Source organism: Aquarana catesbeiana, linkage group LG02, assembly GCF_042186555.1.
Source record: "Aquarana catesbeiana isolate 2022-GZ linkage group LG02, ASM4218655v1, whole genome shotgun sequence".
NCBI lineage: Eukaryota > Metazoa > Chordata > Amphibia > Anura > Ranidae > Aquarana > Aquarana catesbeiana.
In genome coordinates this window covers 733,217,790-733,238,605 of record NC_133325.1, presented here as the reverse complement: position 1 = coordinate 733,238,605, position 20,816 = coordinate 733,217,790, and the positions used below count along the sequence as shown (strand labels likewise).

At 42.2% G+C, this 20,816-nt stretch overlaps 1 protein-coding gene across 1 annotated transcript in view; it reads left to right on the top strand.

Moving 5' to 3' along the window:
• Positions 1–4,245, top strand: part of LG02H21orf91 (linkage group 02 C21orf91 homolog) — a gene marked incomplete in the record, with an annotated part of 67,900 nt that extends 63,655 nt beyond the window's left edge. Inside the window, 1 exon segment of the mRNA XM_073617068.1 lies at positions 4–4,245.
• Between the last annotated feature and the right edge of the window lie 16,571 nt (positions 4,246–20,816).

Sequence of the window (20,816 nt, the reverse complement as noted above, 5' to 3'; positions counted from 1 at the left end):
TACAAGGAAAGTTTGGTTGCACAGCGATAAGTCAACCAGTCAGCCTCCAGCAAACAACCATAGACTTGAATATTTAGAGTCTTACTACACCTCCTGTGTTTTTTTCCTGTAAGGAAGAGAGAAGCTATATACAAAGATAAACTGTGGTTGGCATTTCACTTCTTATTACATGATGGATATGCTAAAGCCATTCCGTGTTTGTGGAATGGAATTTTTACCAACTTCGTACAGAAAATATTTTTCTAAAGATATTTAACTTGTGATTTGAGAAGACGATTGGCGGCTCTTTAGTCCTGTGCACATTACATGGAAGATGTAGCTATGAGGACAGAGACAAAGTTAGTGGGGGCTGTGCTTGGCCTTCTATCAGCAGGCTGTTTTTGTTAAAAATATCTTTCATGGCTCCATCTGATTAACAAGAAACAGGCTTTCAAACTTTGAGTGTCTCTGCCTTTTGCTCCTTGAGCGCATTTTCAGATGTCGCCTTTAAAACTGGCAAGTATTGCGACAGACCATGCAGCCTCAGTGCCTATTCGAAAACATTGAGATGTCGTGGGTTACATTTTTTAAAGTTGCATCTTGTTCTTCCAAAAAGCAGCGCTGGTCTGTATTGACATTTTAAAGAAAATGCATATTGTCAACCAGGGCTCATATGTGGGTGCTTTTGGTGTACCCTTGGGTGCTTATCCTGTGATCATGATCCGCTTGCGTATTGTTGCTCTTTCTGGTAGCCGAGACCTTGGACGCTACAAGTAGAGTTCCTTAAGCCCTACGTATGCATACAGCAATAAACATGAGAATGCTTAGTGAAGCAGGACAACAGCCTGAAGAACTATGTAGTATCTGTGGGTATTTTCACTATTGATTGCTAATCTGCAGAAGTTGGAGGGCTGAGTTATGTGATCTATTAACTGACTCTTGGAATTGGTCATATGATAGATTTTCTTTTGCCACTTCATTGAAATTGGGTTTCCCCTTTCAGGACTGCCCAATAATACTAACGGTCTTTGTTGGGCTTTGGGCTTGTGTCAGTGACGTGAGTTTAACTTAATGGAGAAGCATGACCGAAAGCTTTTTTGGCTATACTTCTCCTGTGGGTCACAAGAGTCACAATATGGCCTGGACCGGCAGCTGGCTCAGCCGCTTGGCGAGCATCTCCCGTCCCCCCCACAGCCCAGCGTTCCTGTGAGTGCTGAAGGGTAAGAGTAGAGAGCCGGTGACTGACATCTCCCACCTCTCTGCAGGCTGAGGACCGCAAAGCTGAGCAATCGGCTGTCTTGGATTGCTTGGTTTTCAGTCCTGGAAGAAGCGGGGGGACAGCTGCTGCTGATTCGGTGCTGCAGCCATATGCTGTAGAGGAGTACAATTCTTTTTCTTTTTTGGTTTTGTTTATCCGATTCCCATACTTCTCTTTCAAGTTGGAGACACTTCCGAGATCATTCAAAATTTTGACCTGCAGTTGACCTCCTTATGGCCTGCACGTTTCAAGCAGTTTGGCATTTCCCATAGACTTGTATGGGAATGCAATACACATTTTAAGAAAGCAAAACCATTCAACACCGGCCCTCAACAGGAACTCACCACAATGTACAAGACATATAGGGGATTTCCAAATGAAATGGGAATCTTTGCTTGGCCTCTTTGTTACTATACATCTCCTCTTTTGCAAGTACCAGAACTTGACCAGGAGCTGCGATCAGAGATTTTTTACTTTGTTGTATCTCCTACTTGTGAAATCTATGTAGTGACACAACCATAGAGATCTGTCAGTTCTTTGGGAATTTTGGTGGTTCAAAAAGTTTTTACCTAAAGTGGTTGTAAACCTCAATCATGAAATCTGAACAAAGCATATCCCTCTATAGTGTGCACTTGTCTCAATTAAAAGCACAAAGTGTCATTTCTGTCTGCTACTTCATTCCTCTTCTATCAGCATGAGTCACTTCTGACAAGTCAAGTTTTCCTGACAACAATGGAGACAGGAGGGGTTTTCCAGCTGATTGAAAGCCTTAGCTCTGTTCCTGTGAGCTGTGTGAAGGGGGGGGGGGGGGTGTCCCTTCCCTCCAATCGGCTCTCAGAGCTCTCCTCACTGAGCTCTGCAGAGTGTAACTTCACCTCTCCTTGCCTTTTTTCTGAGCTTTCAGACAAACTTATAAATCCTGGACTTTGAATGTCTGTAGAGAAGAGAAGAAATGCAGATACAGGTACAAATTATCTAGGAGGATTTGTTTTCATCTCTGTGTATCACCTGAGACCAGTCACTTCACTGAGTATATGAGTATATGTAAGGGTTTACAACCCACTTTAAGTTTTTCTGAGCTGGAATTACAAGGTGGCAACAAGTAACTTTACAGTAGATTTGTTCTTTTGCAGCAGAGAACCCCCCCCCTCCAATCACAGTTGTACACTGGATAGAAGTCTTGGCTTTAGGCCTGCCTTGGAGCTCCAACAACACCAACATTCCACTATCCAATAAGAGCACCACAATGGGCAATAACCTTGCCTACATTTGATTAGAAGATAATCAGCAGGAGTGAGGCCTCTGTAAAGCATGCATCAGGGGTCAGAGGGGTTCCCTGGTTCAGAGGGGAGTATTTTCTATATATATTAACAGTGCTTTAAAATGCCTTGTGGTCCCTTCTTTTAGACTGCAGTTTTGGTTTTTACAGGTTTTGGACAATATAAATAATGCAAGCTAATAGACCGCAAAATAGGGCAAAGGGGCGCTCTACACTGTTTGCTATTGTTCTCTTTCTGTAAAGCATTCTCAAGTGTATTGCTGTGTATTGTACTTGATGGCCAAAATGGTGCACTAGAAAATGCATGCATGGCTCTCGGGACGTCATCTATGGACCTTTTTTTGTTTTGTTTTTTTAACCCGCAAAGGTCTGAAAAATGCAACAAAGGGTCACTGTTGAAATGCTTAAAGTCCTATTACTTAGACCCTTTTCCATGTTTACACTGAGACTTTTACTATCTACTGTTTTTTTTACAAAGAAAAGATATTTTGGTACTTTTTTGTAATAGTTCTATAAAAAACTTTGCTTCATATAGTATTCTGCTTTGCACATATTATTACAATTGTAAGCAGAGGGTTTATTTATTCTTCTCCAACTTGTGTTTTCCATTACATTGCTATTTTAGGGGTTTGAATGCACAAAGCAAAAAGCTGGCATATACCAGATTTCTAGCACTAAACTCTCGTTACTTTTTGTATTTTTCCATTATCCTCATCCATACACTTTATTTCAAAACTACATTTTGTACACGATGAACAAAAATGATAATTCTGTCCCTGTAGCTCTCCTAAATTTAGGTCTGTGCTTCCTTGCCTATCCTTAAAGCAGGGTAACGGTCTTGCTTTAATCCTGCATGTACTCCCTCTCTCCATTGCTACATTCAGTGCTGAGGCTAAAGAAAAGCGTGAAAGGGCATGTGGGCCAATCAGCATTGTTACATATGGAGTCTATAGCCTTGTGTAAGCTGTGACCTACACAGGGTTTTCCTTCTGGCAACTGAATGGAGCAGTGGGGAAAGCATAAGGGAGGTAAGTTTATGCTGCAGTACAGGGCTGCATTCAAGTTAACCTGTTGCTTTGCCTTCGCCACAGCATGTCAAAATGCTTGTGGACTCCCTTGAATCCTAGGCACAAGATGAACCCAGCAGCTTCTCACCTGGAGCCAATCCCTGTTTGATTTGATAATTGAATGGCAGTGAGTGGGGCATACACTGGGATGGAATGGCTTAATAGAAAATTTGGAGAGACATCAAGCCCTGTTTCAGAAGGTGCTTTACTTCAGCGATATTGTTACCTTAAGCGCTACTCAGCTTAGAGTGGTTGACCCCTTTCATGTTATTTTCTACAGCTCCATAGAAACAGAGGACATATGGCACCTAAACATTGAAAAAATACAGCGTAAGAGGGAAGGCTATGATTCTATTTTTTAACTATATATTGCTATGCAATAATTGCAAAATTGAGTTGGATCAGGGTTTTTGATTTGCAGTTCTTGCTGTTGAAGATCTTTATTACCCAACATGCCTGGAGGGGCAAGCTGCAATATGCACTTCTCCAAGAACTGGATCTAAAGATTGGCCTTAGACAATCATATACAATATCATGCACAAATCTGCCTTTTGGACAATTTCTATGCTACAAGGTACAGTGCTGAGCTTATCCACTCTGTACACCTATTTTATTTGCCTGCTTTGTTCTCTAGTACAAGCGTTTATATATATATATATATATATATATATATATTATGTGTATATATTTATATAGTTTGTGTGTGTATATGTGTGTGTGTTTATATATATATATATATATATATATATATATATATATATATATATATATATATATATATATATATATATGTATGTGTTTGTTTATTCAAGCACATAAAACACAAGAAAAACTGAGGACAGGACTGGCAGCATGGTATGACAGCCAAAAGGTATAACAGTACAATCCGAATGCAAAGCTGCCATTTTGACAATCCAGAAATAATATTTTTCTATGGTGCCATGGAGGGAGCTTCCAGCCTATGGAATGCTGTGTTTGCATTAACATTCTGTAGACAGTGCTGTCTACAGTTTCAAGCAGCAAGCAAACTTGGAACATTTCCTGTTTGACAGATTGGATCATTAAAGAGCCTGCAAAAGTATAAAGGAACAGGGTGGGCAATAAATTCTTCTTACAAAGCTTATTATTTTATTGTTCTGCCCTTAAAATACTACATTTGTCATAAAGGTGGATCTGTGTTTTTGATATGGCTTACACATAACAGTGTTTTATTAACTTTTTTTTTTTTTTTAATACCCAATTATTACATTTGTACATTTGCGTTTTTGTAGAGAAGAGATGTTAGAGTTTTAGATTTTACAGTCAAAATATTTGTTTACAGTCCTTAAGCTGATCATACCCATGGTCTGAACAAGAGAAAATCATTTTTCCTTATCACTTTCCCATCTGTGCTAAACAGCCGGGATGGAGGAATCTGCAGTGCTGGCTATTGTGTTCTGACAACCAGCATCCCCCGACTGTCAGAATACCCCACTGATTGAATGCAGGTACGGTTCAGCTGAAAATTTAAAAAAGTCAATTATAAAATCGACGTTTGTTGAACCAGGTAGAAAGGTTCACCCAACAGAATTAAGTTTGGCTGATTTAACAGGAATTGCCAAAATTTGGTCCATGTATGGTCAGCTTAACACTCATTGCATATAAATATTAAAGGAGAGTGCATAGCAGGATTAGGCTGTGTAGAAACTCATCTGTTGGGTGTATTAAGCAGGTCCCCGAGGTGTCCTGGTTGGCAAGACTTGAAGCCACGTTGGCTGTTTTCTGGGTTGTTGCTTTCAGAAGAATCTTTGGTCAAACTGACATCTGTGTCTACAATGCAGAGGAGTTGTGGTTCACATGACCTAATGCTGGGCGCGTGCCCTTGAACCAAAGCGCCAAGGCATATCTGCTTTAATTGCAGACAGGTAAGTGAAAGCACATTCTGGCCTTTGCTCTAATGCCCCATGTGGATTCTTTTCATTAGGAAACAGACAGAGTTCATAAATCTGCTGTGGTTTGTTTTTTTTTTTTTGTTTTTTTTTTTACAGTAGCATTTTGAATAGCAACATTTTTTACATTTTATTAGAAAAAAAAAATCATCCTTACCCCAAAGTTTTGATGAAACTTGTCGTGTTTTTCTAGACCTTATTTATGTCCCCAAACCTTTCAATCACTCAAAGTTCTGAATACACGTTTGGATTGTTGTCCTCAGGCCGATATGACAAATAAGTTTTGGAAATGCCTAGATACTTCAGTGTATGAAGTGCACCTAGGGGTCCAGTTTACAAATATAGCTACTTCCGGAGCACTGAAAAGAATGAGGTTTGCTTTGTTTCATTTCCCCTTCCTGGTACCTGCTTACTGCCAGCTCTCACCAAAAGTTGCCCCAGTTGTATCGGCATACAGTCCTGGGTACACAGATTAATTTCAAAAGAAAAAGCTTTCCTTTTAACATCTTTCACCCAAATGCTTTGGAGGATATATAGTATGCCTTTTATATTTAAGAAGTGTTTTTTTTTTCATGTATTGTTTTGTGCTTTCGTTTTGTAGCAAGCCCTATGTTTTGGTTATACCACTTCCTTTCAGACTGGTTCTGTTGTACTTCATTTACCGCCAAAGCAAGACACAATTTCATTTTGAGTTTGTGTTTTTTTTTTTTTTTTTTATAGTCTTAACTATTGTTTTTGCTTTAGGATTTAGCATCTTTATTTAAGTTATAGAAATAAGAGTGCATAGGTTAATTAAGCAAGTGTTACCTGACCATGTCATTTTATGACTGTGTGCTTGAGAACTATGTCTTACAATATATATTTTGTCTTTGTAAGATCTTTACACTGGTAAAAAGCTGCGCTTTTTAGAAAGCATTTTATAAAAAAAAAAAATAGCAAGAGTTTTTCACTTTTTTTTCTTAAAGTTTTGCTTTTAAGTTGTTCATTTTTAATTACCTTTTGTGTTGCACTGTGTGCTGTTTTTTCATTTGTTTTGGAATAAAATGACCTTAATAATTTCTGTATTTTGATTTATTTATTTTATTTTTTAATTATTCTGGTATCACTGTAATTTCACTAACAGATCTTTGGTAGACCTGCCTTAGAAAATAAAGGAGCATGTAATTAGGTGGCATTCTTTGTAGTTGCCTTTAAAGGGACACTAAACCTTATTCCAAAATGGATTAAATTCATTATTTTCCTAAACCTTCTACAAACAATACCCCATAATGACAATGTGAAAGAAGTTTGTTTGAAATCTTTGCAAATTTATTAAAAATAAAAACAAAAAATCACATGTACATACGTATTCACAGCCTTTGCCATAGCACTCAGAATTGAGCTCAGGTGCATCCTGTTTCCACTGATCTTTCTTAACCACTTCAGCCCCGGAAGGATTTACCCCCTTCCTGACCAGAGCACTTTTTACAAATTGGCACTGCGTCGCTTTAACTGCTAATTGCGCGGTCATGCAATGCTGTAACCAAACGAAATTTGCGTCCTTTTCTTCCCACAAATAGAGCTTTCTTTTGATGGTATTTGATCACCTCTGCCGTTTTTATTTTTTGCGCTATACACGGAAAAAGACCGAAAATTTTGAAAAAAAATGATATTTTCTACTTTTTGTTCTAAAAAAAATCCAATAAACTCAATTTTAGTCATACATTTAGGCCAAAATGTATTTGGCCACATGTCTTTGGTAAAAAAAATGTCAATAAGTGTATATTTATTGGTTTGCGCAAAAGTTATAGCGCCTACAATCTAGGGTACATTTTCTGGAATTTACACAGCCTTTAATTTATGACTGCCTATGTCGTTTCTTGAGGTGCTAAAATGGCAGGGCAGTACAAAACCCCCACAAATGACCCCATTTTGGAAAGTAGACACCCCAAGGAAATTGCTGATAGGCATGTTGAGCCCATTGAATATTCATTTTTTTTGTCCCAAGTGATTGAATAATGACAAAAAAAAAAAAAAAAAAAAAAATTACAAAAAGTTGTCACTAAATGATATATTGCTCACACAGGCCATGGGCATATGTGGAATTGCACCCCAAAATACATTTAGCTGCTTCTCCTGAGTATGGGGATACCACATGTGTGGGACTTTTTGGGAGCCTAGCCGCATACGGGGCCCCGAAAACCAATCACCGCCTTCAGGATTTCTAAGGGCGTACATTTTTGATTTTACTCCTCACTACCTATCACAGTTTTGAAGGCCATAAAATGCCCAGATGGCACAAACCCCCCCCAAATGACCCCATTTTGGAAAGTAGACACCCCAAGCTATTTGCTGAGAGGCATGTTGAGTCCATGGAATATTTTATATTTTGACACAAGTTGCGGGAAAGTGACAATTTATTTATTTATTTTTTTTTTTTTGCACAAAGTTGTCACTAAATGATATATTGCTCACACAGGTCATGGGCATATGTGGAATTGCACCCCAAAATACATTCTGCTGCTTCTCCTGAGTATGGGGATACCACATGTGTGGGACTTTTTAGGAGCCTAGCCGCGTACGGGACCCCGAAAACCAATCACCGCCTTCAGGATTTCTAAGGGTGTACATTTTTGATTTCACTCTTCACTGCCTATCACAGTTTCGGAGGTCATGGAATGCCCAGGTGGCACAAACCCCCCCCCAAATGACCCCATTTTGGAAAGTAGACACCCCAAGCTATTTGCTGAGAGGCATGGTGAGTATTTTGCAGCTCTCATTTGTTTTTGAAAATGAAGAAAGACAAAAAAAAAAATTTTTTTTTTCTTTTTTTAATTTTCAAAACTTTGTGACAAAAAGTGAGGTCTGCAAAATACTCACTATACCGCTCAGCAAATAGCTTTGGGTGTCTACTTTCCAAAATGGGGTCATTTGGGGGGGGTTTGTGCCACCTGGGCATTCCATGGCCTCCGAGACTGTGATAGGCAGTGAAGAGTGAAATCAAAAATTTACGCCCTTAGAAAGCCTGAAGGCGGTGCTTGGTTTTCGGGGTCCCATACGCGGCTAGGCTCCCAAAAAGTCTCACACATGTGGTATCCCCGTACTCAGGAGAAGCAGCAGAATGTATTTTGGGGTGTAATTTCACATATTCCCATGGCATGTTTGAGCAATATATAATTTAGTGACAACTTTGTGCAAAAAAAAAAAAAAAAAAAAAAAATTTGTCTTTTTCCCGCAACTTGTGTCACAATATAAAATATTCCATGGACTCGACATGCCTCTCAGCAAATAGCTTGGGGTGTCTACTTTCCAAAATGGGGTCATTTGGGGGGGGGTTTGAACTGTCCTGGCATTTTATGCACAACATTTAGAAGCTTATGTCACACATCACCCACTCTTCTAACCACTTGAAGACAATGCCCTTTCTGACACTTTTTGATTACATGAAAAAATTATTTTTTTTTGCAAGAAAATTACTTTGAACCCCCACACATTATATATTTTTTTAAAGCAAATGCCCTACAGATTAAAATGGTGGGTGTTTAATTTTTTTTTTTCACACAGTATTTGCGCAGCGATTTTTCAAACGCATTTTTTGGGGAAAAAACACACTTTTTTACATTTTAATGCACTAAAACACACTATATTGCCCAAATGTTTGATGAAATAAAAAAGATGATCTTAGGCCGAGTACATGGATACCAAACATGACATGCTTTACAATTGCGCACAAACGTGCAGTGGCAACAAAATAAATACATTTTTAAAAGCCTTTAAAAGCCTTTACAGGTTACCACTTTAGATTTACAGAGGAGGTCTACTGCTAAAATTACTGCCCTCGATCTAACCGTCGCGGTGATACCTCACATGCATGGTGCAATTGCTGTTTACATTTGACGCCAGACCGACGCTTGCGTTCGCCTTAGCGCGAGAGCAGGGGGGACAGGGGTGCTTTTTTTTTTTTTTTTTTTTTTCTTTATTATTTTTTTGCTTTTTTATCTTATTTTAAAACTGTTCCTTTCATTTTTTTTTTTTTTAATCATTTTTACTGTTATCTCAGGGAATGTAAATATCCCCTATGATAGCAATAGGTAGTGACAGGTACTCTTTTTTGAAAAAATTGGGGTCTATTAGACCCTAGATTTCTCCTCTGCCCTCAAAGCATCTGACCACACCAAGATCGGTGTGATAAAATGCTTCCCCAATTTCCCAATGGCGCTATTTACATCCGGCGAAATCTAAGTCATAAAATGCTCGTAGCTTCCGGTTTCTTAGGCCATAGAGATGTTTGGAGCCACTCTGGTCTCTGATCAGCTCTATGGTCAGCTGGCTGAATCACCGGCTGCATTCTCAGGTTCCCTGTTGAGACAGGAGAGCCAGAGAAAAACACGGAAGACGATGGGGGGGGGGGGGGGGGCATTCTCTCCCACTGCTTGTAAAAGCAGTCTAGAGGCTAATTAGCCGCTAGGATTGCTTTTACATGAAAGCCGACCGCTGGCTGAAAAGAATGATACCAAGATGATACCTAAACCTGCAAGCATCATTTTGGTATAACCACTCAAAGTCGTGAATGCTGTACCTGAAGACAAAAATATGGCTAACAATAAAGCACAGTAAATGGTAAAGTATAAAAAATTGCATACCTGAAAAGCAAACATGATAAAACATAATAACAATAAAACATTGCAGAATAGAATACAGTAAAAAAGAGCAGAACAATAGAGAGAATAGAGAGAGAGAGAATAGAGAGAGAACAATAAAACGACAACTATTACTTTTTATTTTATATTTTTGTTTGTGTTTTTTTTTTTTTTTTTTACACTTTTTTTGTAACTGTAACTTTTATAACTGTAACCGGTTCCAGGTTCGGGTCTCTCAAAATGCGATGGCATCTTGGGAGACCCTGTGAAAGTGTGTCCTAGTCTGTGCAATGCTGTACCCTACGCTAATACTCAGCTAGTGAATGGTAGCATTCAAAACATTCACCAATGCAAAGACCAGGATTGTCAGGACAGGAGGGACAATAATAGCGGGTGTCACGCCTATATCCGCGCTTGCTGCAGACACGACATCTTTTTTGGGGGAGTTCGTTGGGTAGGGGTACTAGGGGGAGGACATAAAGAAAATGCCTCTCATGCAGCCGACTGCATTTGGTTGGGGATGTGAATGGGGGAAGTACGGGCGCTGCAGAAGCGGTGGGTTCCCAATTAGGATTGGCGAATGCAGCAGGAAGGGCATTATGGGCACGACGGGCCTGTGTTTGTCTTCTTTGTGGCAGCGGGACACTACTTGTGCTTGCCACCTCACCAGCTTGAACTGCACTTATGGGACTCGCCACGTCACCAAGTGTTACTGCAGTGCTGGTTTGACTACGACCGGGGTGTACTAGGCCGCTGGCGCTTGCCAGTTCACCAAAACGCTACCAAAAAAACTGTTAACGATCGCAGGGATCAGGCCTGACTCTGCGAACGCTGCAGTTATGCGTTTAGTGTTTTGTAAGTGACAGTGATCGATCGATACTGCACTTGGGTGGGCTGGGCTGGGCCGGGCGGAGGGGCAAAACGCAGGTGCTAGCAGGTATCTGGGCTGATCCCACTAACACTGCGTTTTTGGGAACCCTAAACTGCTGGGGATGCCAGTATAGATCTGATCGGATCAGATATTGATCAGTTCAGATACTATACCACTAAGGGAGGTGTACGGTGCGTGCGTGGGTGTTAGCGCTACTGGCACTAACCTGACGCTGCCTGGGGCTGGTGCTTGCCAGTTCACCAAAACGCTACCAAAAAAACTGTTAGCGATCGCAGGGATCAGGCCTGACTCTGCGAACGCTGCAGTTATGCGTTTAGTGTTTTGTAAGTGACAGTGATCGATCGATACTGCACTTGGGTGGGCTGGGCTGGGCCGGGCGGAGGGGCAAAACGCAGGTGCTAGCAGGTATCTGGGCTGATCCCGCTAACACTGCGTTTTTGGGAATCCTAAACTGTTGGGGACGCTAGTATAGATCTGATCGGATCAGATATTGATGCGTTCAGATACTATACCACTAAGGGAGGTGTACGGTGCGTGCGTGGGTGTTAGCGCTACTGGCACTAACCTGACGCTGCCTGGGGCTGGTGCTTGCCATTTCACCAAAACGCTACCAAAAAAACTGTTAGCGATCACAGGGATCAGGCCTGACTCTGCGAACGCTGCAGTTATGCGTTTAGTGTTTTGTAAGTGACCGTGATCGATCGATACTGCACTTGGGTGGGCTGGGCCGAGCCGGGCGGAGGGGCAAAACGCAGGTGCTAGCAGGTATCTGGGCTGATCCCGCTAACACTGTGTTTTTGGGAACCCTAAACTGCTGGGGACGCTAGTATAGATCTGATCAGATCAGATATTGATCCGTACAGATACTATACCACTAAGGGAGGCGTATGCTGCGTGCATGGGTGTTAGCGTTACTGGCGCTAATCTGACGCTGCCTGGGGCGACGCATATCACCGCCGGGCGATCAGGGGGCTAAATCTTTATTCGGCGGGTGCCCTGACACTATAAAAAATAAACAAACTAACCAGCGTCACCCGTAACGGTTATACAGTGATCAGTGGTGAAAGGGTTAACTAGGGGGCAATCAAGGGGTTAAAACATTTATTAGGTAGTATATGGGGGTCCCTGTCGCTATAAAACGCTGACGGCGAACCTAAATATTTACCTCACTAACTAGCGTCACCAGCGACACTAATACAGCGATCAGAAAAATGATCGCTTAGCGACACTGGTGACAGGGGGTGATCAAGGGGTTAAAACTTTATTAGGGGGGGTTAGGGGGGTACCCTAGACCTACAGGGGGGTAATACTAACTGTCCTAACACTGTAAATGTCACAAACTGACACCAATACAGTAATCAGAAAAAAAAAAAAAAAAAAAAAAAACCTGCTGGTGTCAGTTTGTGACAGGGGGGGGGGGGGTGATTGGGGGGGGATCGGGGGCGATCGGGGGGGGGATCGGGGTGTTTTGTGTGCCTGGCATGTTCTACTGTGTGTGTAGTGTGTTGTGCACTTACATTACAGTCTTCTCTCCTCGGCCCGGAACGGAAAATACCGAGCCGAGGAGAGATGACATCATTTCCTCTGCCTCTGTGTACAATACAGAGGCAGGGAAATGATCCCATTGGCTGAGAGCGATCGCGAGGGGGGGGCCACGAATGGATGGCCTCCTCCTCACCTCCGATCGCCGAGGGAGATTTGCCGACCGCCGCTGGCACCGGGGGGGGGTCCGATCGGACCCCCCACCCGCGGGCAGGCAAGGACGTACATGTAAGTCCTTTTGCCTGCCCGTGCCATTCTGCCGACGTATATGTGCGGGCGGTCGGCAAGTGGTTAAGCTGTTTCTACAACTTGATTGGAATCCACCTGTGGTAAATTCAGTTGATTGGACATGATTTGGAAAGGCACACACCTGTCTATAGAAGGTCCCACAGTTACCAGTGCATGTCAGAGCACAAACCAAGCCATGAAGTCCAAGGAATTGTCTGTAGACCTCTGAGGACAGGATTGTATTGAGGCACAGATCTGGGGAAAGGTACAGAGACATTTCTGCAATGAAGGTCCCAATGGGCACCGTTCCCAAAAATAGGTGTGTTAAGCTTGTAGCATCATACTCAAAAAGACTTGAGGCTGTAATTGGTGCCAAAGGTATTGAGCAAAGGCTGCAAATACTTATGTACATGTGATATATATATATATATATATATATATATATATAATATATATATATATATATATATATATAAAAGCCTTTTCCTTTCACACCGTGTGTGAGCAAGCTCCCGATAGTCAAGGCAGCAGCATGGTTTTGCTGTTTAAGGAAGTTAATTACCATATTTATCAGCGTATAACACGCACCTTAACTTTAAGAGGGAGGTTTCAGGAAAATAAATTTACACAGCCCCCTGGCATAATACATGCCCACCCCCCCCCCCCCCCCGGCATAGTACACAGCCCCCCTACAACACACAGCCCCCTTTCATTATAAAGACCCCCCTGCACTCCCAGCGCTGGGACAGGGCCAGCGTTGCCAGCATACTCTAAGGTTGAGAAAACTTCACACGGTCCAGCCCCTTCTCATACTCTTCTCCTCCTGTGTCACTCTCATTGTCAATCAAAGCTTCTAAATACCTCCATTAACGCCGCTTGCTCTCGTGGACCCGGTCATGTGACTGCTTTCCCCTCTTTCATTGATGGTCATGTGACCGCTCTCCTCCAATCAAAAGCTACACACGGGGAGGAGGAGAGCAAGCTACAATGAGCGGCGTTAATTAAGGGATTCAGAGGCATATGCCCCGTACACGCGGTCGGACTTTGTTCGGACATTCGGACAACAAAATCCTAGGATTTTTTCCAACGGATGTTGGCTCAAACTTGTCTTGCATACACACGGTCACACAAAGTTGTCGGAAAATCCTATCGTTCTAAACGCGGTGACGTAAAACACGTACGTCGGGACTATAAATGGGGCAGTGGCCAATAGCTTTCATCTCTTTATTTATTCTGAGCATGCGTGGCACTTTGTCCGTCGGATTTGTGTACACACGATCAGAATTTCCGACAACGGATTTTGATGTTGAAAAATTTTATATCCTGATCTCAAACTTTGTGTGTCAGAAAATCCGATGGAAAATGTGTGATGGAGCCTACACACGGTCGGAATTTCCGACAACAAGGTCCTAACACACATTTTCCATCGGAAAATCCGACCGTGTGTGCAGGGCATTAGACTTACATTGAGAGTTACACAGGAGGAGCGGTATATGACAAAGGGCTGGCAGTAATGTTTTCTGAACTTTTAAAGTTTACTGGCAGTGCTGTCCCACAGCCAGGAGAGGTGGGGCGGCCGGCCTGACACCCTCCCAATGGGTGGCACCCGGGGCGGACCGCCCGATCCCCGCCCCCCGTTGGTAAAAAAAACAGATATCTGTGTATAACACGCAGGCACAGTTTACCCTCTATTTTCAGGGTAAAAAAGTGTATGTTATGAGCTGATAAATACGGTATTTATTGTTGCAGTGGAACAGAGTGGCGAAGATGGGCAGAGTTACAGTATCTCACAAAAGTGAGCACACTTCTCATTTTTGTAAATATTTTATTGTATCTTTTCATGTGATGACACTGAAGAAGTTACACTTTTCTACTATGTAGTAGCGAGCATACAGCTTGTATAATAGTGTAAATTTGCTGTCCCCTCCAAATAACTCGACACAGCCATTGATGTCTAAACCGCTGGCAACAAAAGTGAGTACACCCCTAAGTGAAAATGTCCAAATTGGGCCCAATCAGCTATTTTCCTTCCCTGGTGTCATGTGACTCATTAGTGTTACAAGGTCTCAGGTGTAATTGGGGAGCAGGTGTGTTAAATTTGGTGTTGTCACTCTCTCTCATACTGGTCTCTGGAAGTTCAACATGGCACCTCATGGCAAAGTTTTGTGATTCAAAAAATGCAGCCTGTATTCTGACAAAGGAGGTGTTAGAACAGTGATTGCATCATATCCATTTCTCTTTCTCTCTAACTGTAATCAGACTTTTCCCATGAATCCTTGGGATGGGAATGAATGTGGGAGGTACACGAGGCTTGTACATGTAAATGTGAACTCACCGACTTCAACATAAATCACACCCCTCATTCTGCAGCCAGCAAGCCATACATAACACACGGTACGATAGGTTACAGCCTTATAAATACAAAGCATTTTAATATAAATGCAAACCAGTGCAATGTGTCAGTGTCCACCGGAGCCGAATGTCAGGGACCGCCGGAGCCGAATGTCAGGGACCACTAGAGCCGAATGTCAGGGACCACCAGAGCTGAATGTCAGTCCCTCATATCAAGCCCACCACTGCAGAGCGGAGATTATTATCAGTATAGATGCCCTTTAAATCTGCTAAATACATTCTTGGAGCACCTCTACTCTATTTACTAGGAGTCCTTCTTTAAATTGTACCTATGGTCAAAATGTAAATCACATATTAAAGTGATTGTAAAGCTTCATTTTTTTTTTTAAATAACAGCCATGTTATACTTACCTCCACTGTGCAGTTTGTTTTGCACAGTGTGGCCCCGAACATCCTCTTCTGGAGTCCCCCGGCGGCACTGGTAGCTCCTCCCTGCATCGTATAACTAGGAGAAGCGCTCTCCCTGGTGGGTACTTTGCGGGCACGCTCCCGAGTCCAGCATTTGCATCCATAGATGCAGAATGCCTGACCCGGCGCCGCGTCATTGGATTTGATTGACAGCAGTGGGAGCCAATGGCTGCGCTGTTATTCATCTATCCAATCAAGAGCCGAGAACCCCGGGCAGAGGAAGAGCGCATCTCCACACTGGGAAATTCCAGGGCTCAGGTGAGTAAAACGGGGGGCTGGGGGGGGCGGTCACTAGAAAAAGTTTTTTCACCTTAATGCATAGGCTGCATTAAGGTGAAAAACATGAGCGTTTACTACCCCTTTCATTTCCAAATTGTATTGCAATTATTGCTGGCCTATTCCTATTAATCTGAATCTCAGAGTTTGTAAACCTTGTGAAGATCTCCAAACTTTTACTTCCTGTAATTGTGTGACACTTATACACTCTGGACTGTAAGCCAGCACTGATGTGTCACCTATTTCACAGAACCTGCCTTCTGAAGTACAGAGGTGCAGAGAGGACGAGTTTCAGGAGCCGGAGTCAGGAATCACTGTAGGTAGCAATGCATCATGGCATATGTAGTCCTTAGAAATTGAAAGTGTACAGCAAAGGAGAAAGTGCAAGGCATGAAGGGAATCCAGGAAGTTGTGAAAAGAGATGGCAAGCAGACAGGCAACGCTCACAACATGAAAGGAGATTGCCAAGTAAGCTTACAGTATATTGGATTGACAAAAAACAATAATGTTATTACAATGCTGATGTTGTTAACATGAAATTTTAATTTGAGCTATTGAGGGCTGTGAATTGAACAGTATGTATGGAGAAACTGGTAAAACTAGAAAAGGAGTCTGAAGTGCCACCTGCTGACTGCTTGTAAGCATTTTCACACAAGTAATGCAAAAATAACTGTACTATCACCTTTTAATATCAGAATATACTGCCACAATAAGATAAGGATTATATCGGCCACACTGTGATTATGGTGGATTATTCCCACAATGATGTGGTTAACATGGTGGACTCTATTTGGATAGAAGTGTCTGTCTGATGATGGGTGAGCTTGTGGTACACCCACATTGTGTGGCCGATATACCACTTATCTTATGTGGCCCATTCACATACAGCACCGATTTGCATTACATCTGTAAAACACTGGGTTTTGCTAAAGCCTTATTTGATGTGGGCTCTTCCAATGGGCCCCTAGACATAAGCTTTTTTCTCTTTACAGTTGATATTTCACACATATATCATATCATATATATTTTTTGGATTAAGCGCAAGCTATGTATAATGCATGATTTAAATTATATATACGGTCCCGATAAAGTGGGAGATCCCACAAAATGCGTAGATTAACGATTCATTGAGTCACAGACCAACGGAATGTAACCATATACAGTGAGGGGAAAAAGTATTTTATCCCCCGTTGATTTGTTACATTTGCCCACTAACAAAGAAATGATCAGTCTATAATTTTATTGGTTTGTTTATATTAACAGTGAGAGACAGAATAACAACAAAAATATCCAGAAAACGCATTTCAGAAAAGTTATAAATTGATTTGCATTTTAATAAGTGAAATAAGTATTTGAGCCCTATGACAAACATGACTTGGTACTTGGTGGCAAAACCCTTGTTGGCAATCACAGAGGTCAGACATTTCTTGTAGTTGGCCACCAGGTTTTCACACATCTCAGCAGGGATTTTGTCCCACTCCTCTTTGCAGATCCTTTCCAAGTCATTAAGGTTTCGAGGCTGACATTTGCTAACTTGAACCTTCAGCTCCCTCCACATATTTACTATAGGATTAAGGTCTGGAGACTGGTTAGGCCACTCCAGGACCTTAATGTGCTTCTTATTGAGCCACTCCTTTGTTATCTTGGGCATGTGTTTTGGGTCATTGTTATGCTGGAATACCCATCCATGACCCACTTTCTAGGCCCTGTCCATTGTCCCTTTGATGCCATGAAGTTGTACTAGCAGAAACACCCCCCCCCCCCCCCCCATATGCATAATGTTTCCACCTCCATGTTTAATTGTGAGGAGGTGGGGATGGTGTTCTTGGGGTCATAGGCAACATTGCTCCTCCTCCAATCACCAAACACCGCAAGTTGATTTGTTGCCAAAGAGCTTGATTTTTGTCTCATCTTACCACAAAACTTTCACCCAGTTCTCCTCTGAATCATTCAGATGTTCATTAACAAATGTCAGATGGGCCTGTACATGTGCTTTCTTGAGTAGGGGGACCTTGCGGGCACTGCAGGATTTCAGTCCTTCGTGGCATAGTGTGTCACCAATTGTTTTCTTGGTGACTATGGTCCCAGCTGCCTTGAGATCATTGACCAGATTCTCCCATGTAGTTCTGGGCTGATTCCTCACCGTTCTCATGATCATTGAAACTCTATGAGGTAAGATCTTCCATGGAGCCCCAGACTGAGGGAGATTGACCGTTATTTTGTGTTTTTTCCATTTGCAATTAATCGCTCCAACTGTTGTCACCCTATCACCAAGCTGCTTGGCTATAGTCTTGTAGCCCATTCCAGCCTTGTGTAGGTCTACAATCTTGTCCCTGACATCCTTGGATAGCTCTTTGGTCTTGGCCATGGTGGCGAGATTAGAATCTGATTGATTACTTCTGTGGACAGGTGTCTTTTATACAGGTAACCAGCTGAGATCAGGAGCACTCCCTTTAAGAGTTTGGACGTAATTGAAAATCCTTGATGTGCTGGTGACCCAACACTAATTGATGTTGGAAAACTCTGCCGGGTTTAAAGGAGTTGTAAAGGCAGAAGGTTTTTTATCCTAATGCATTCTATACATTGAGATAAAAAAAACCTTCTGTGTGTAGCAGCCCCTCCCCAGCACCCACTAATTACTTATCTGAGCCCCTTCTCTCTCCAGCGATGTCCACGAATGTCTAAGCCATCCGGGGCACTCCTCCTGATTGGCTGAGACAGCAGTGGCGCCGCCATTGGCTCCCGCGGCTGTCAATCAAAGTCAGTCAGCCAATTGGGGGAAAGGGGGGGGGGGCCAGGTCGGGGGTCCATGTCTGAATGGATACACGGAGCTCTGACTTGGCTCAGGTGCCCCCTTAGAAAGCTGATGACTGAGGGGGGTACTCAATAGGAGGAAGGGGCCAGGAGCAGCGAAGAGGGACCCAAGAAGAAGAAGATCTGGGCTGCTCTGTGCAAAACCAACTGCACAGAGGAGGTAAGTATAGCATGTTTGTTGTTTGTTTTTGTTTTTTGCTTTTTTAAACGAGACTTTACAATCGCTTTTAATGAAAAATGTAATACATTCCCTTTTTTTTATTAATGTTGGTGCATTTATTAAATTTTTGAATGTGTTTGCCTTTACTGCCACATGAAGCTGAACATACATTTAAAGAAAGTTAAATATACCAAGTGTAAAAAGTTTAGCAAGATCCATTAGTTGGGAGTAGTACTTGCGGTGAATGTGATGAAATGTCTTCATCTCTCAGGTGGAAGTAATGTCTGACCTTTCTTCTCTAATAAACTATTCATTCTTCCTAAATTATAGTACTTGGCAACTGAACCAGAGCGGTCACATGACCGTAAGGAAAGTTCAGAGCTGCCTGTGGCTAACCAATGGACTGTGCAATTATCGCACCCCCTGGTGATCCGTCCTACAGCTACTGTGGGTTCCAAATTAAGAGTAATGTGATGTATTCTATATGGCTTGCAGCACTCTGTATCTTTGCACAATATAGAGCATGACGGCTCTGATTAGAATACTGACCTTAGACAGCATCAGTCTTAGTATCAGCAACGTTCTCTCTGCAGTTGGAAAAAATTGTGAACCCCCTAGTATTTTGGGGGATTTCTGCATAAATGTTTCCTAAATGGGACAACAATTGTCCAATTTAACAAATAACACAGCCCAATTTGTATTCGTATTGAACAGATTGTTTAACCCCGACCGTACGCAAATTTGCATCCATGGCTTGAAGGGGTTATACCGGGATGACGCCTGCAGCTGCAGGCATTAACCCGGTACCATTTTTTAAAGCGGGCGCTTGGCTCTTTAGTGATAACAACCTACGTGGCTAAAAGACGCTCGGCTGTTATCCTAAAAGAGCGGGAGGGGACATCCCCATGCCTTCCGCCGCTCTTCCCGGGCCTCCCATCCCACCAGGAGACCCGAGCTACCAGCCGGCTAGGCTGAGACCTGTACAAACCTAGATTCGGCTCTGATCGGGTCTCCAATGTAAAATCCCGGAAGCGACGTCACAACATCACTTCCCGGTTTACTTGGCTGCCAATGGCACAGATTTTTAAAAAATGACAGTATTCAGAATTGCTGATTTTGGCAATCTGAATACTTTTAAGTGCAAAGGAGGGATTTGGAGTCGTTTAGACCCCCGATCCCTCCATAAAGAGTACCTGTCACCACCTATTACTGTCACAAGGGATGTTTACATTCCTTGTGACAGCAATAAAAGTGATCAGATTTTCTTTTTTTAAAGGGACAATGTAAAAAAATAAATAAATAAGAAAAAAGTCATTGTATTAAAGTGGAACTAAATTCTCTCATTCAACATTAACTATTTTTAATCCTTCTGCTGCTAGCATTTGTAAATAGATAGAAAGGTATAATAAATGTACATGTTACATAGTAGGTGAGGTTGAAAAAAAAGACAAAAGTCCATCAAGTCCAACCTATGTGTGTGATTATATGTCAGTATTACATTGTATACCCCTGTATGTGGTGGTCGTTCAGGTGCTTATCTAATAGGTTTTTTGAAACTATCGATGCCCCCCACTAAGACCACCGCCTGTGGAAGGGAATTCCACATCCTTGCCGCTCTTACAGTAAAGAACCCTAAAGTAGTAAAGTAGTTTAAGGTTAAACCTCTTGTCTTCTAATTTTAATGAGTGGCCACGTGTCTTGTTAATCTCCCTTCTGCGAAAAAGTTTTATCCCTATTGTGGGGTCACCAGTACGGTATTTATAAATTGAAATCATATCCCTCTCAAGCATCTCTTCTCCAGAGAGAATAAGTTCAGTGCTCGCAACCTTTCCTCATAACTAATATCCTCCAGACCCTTTATTAGCTTTGTTGCCCTTCTTTGTACTTGCTCCATTTCCAGTACATCGTTCCTGAGGACTGGTGCCCAGAACTGGTCAGCATTCTCCAGGTGCAG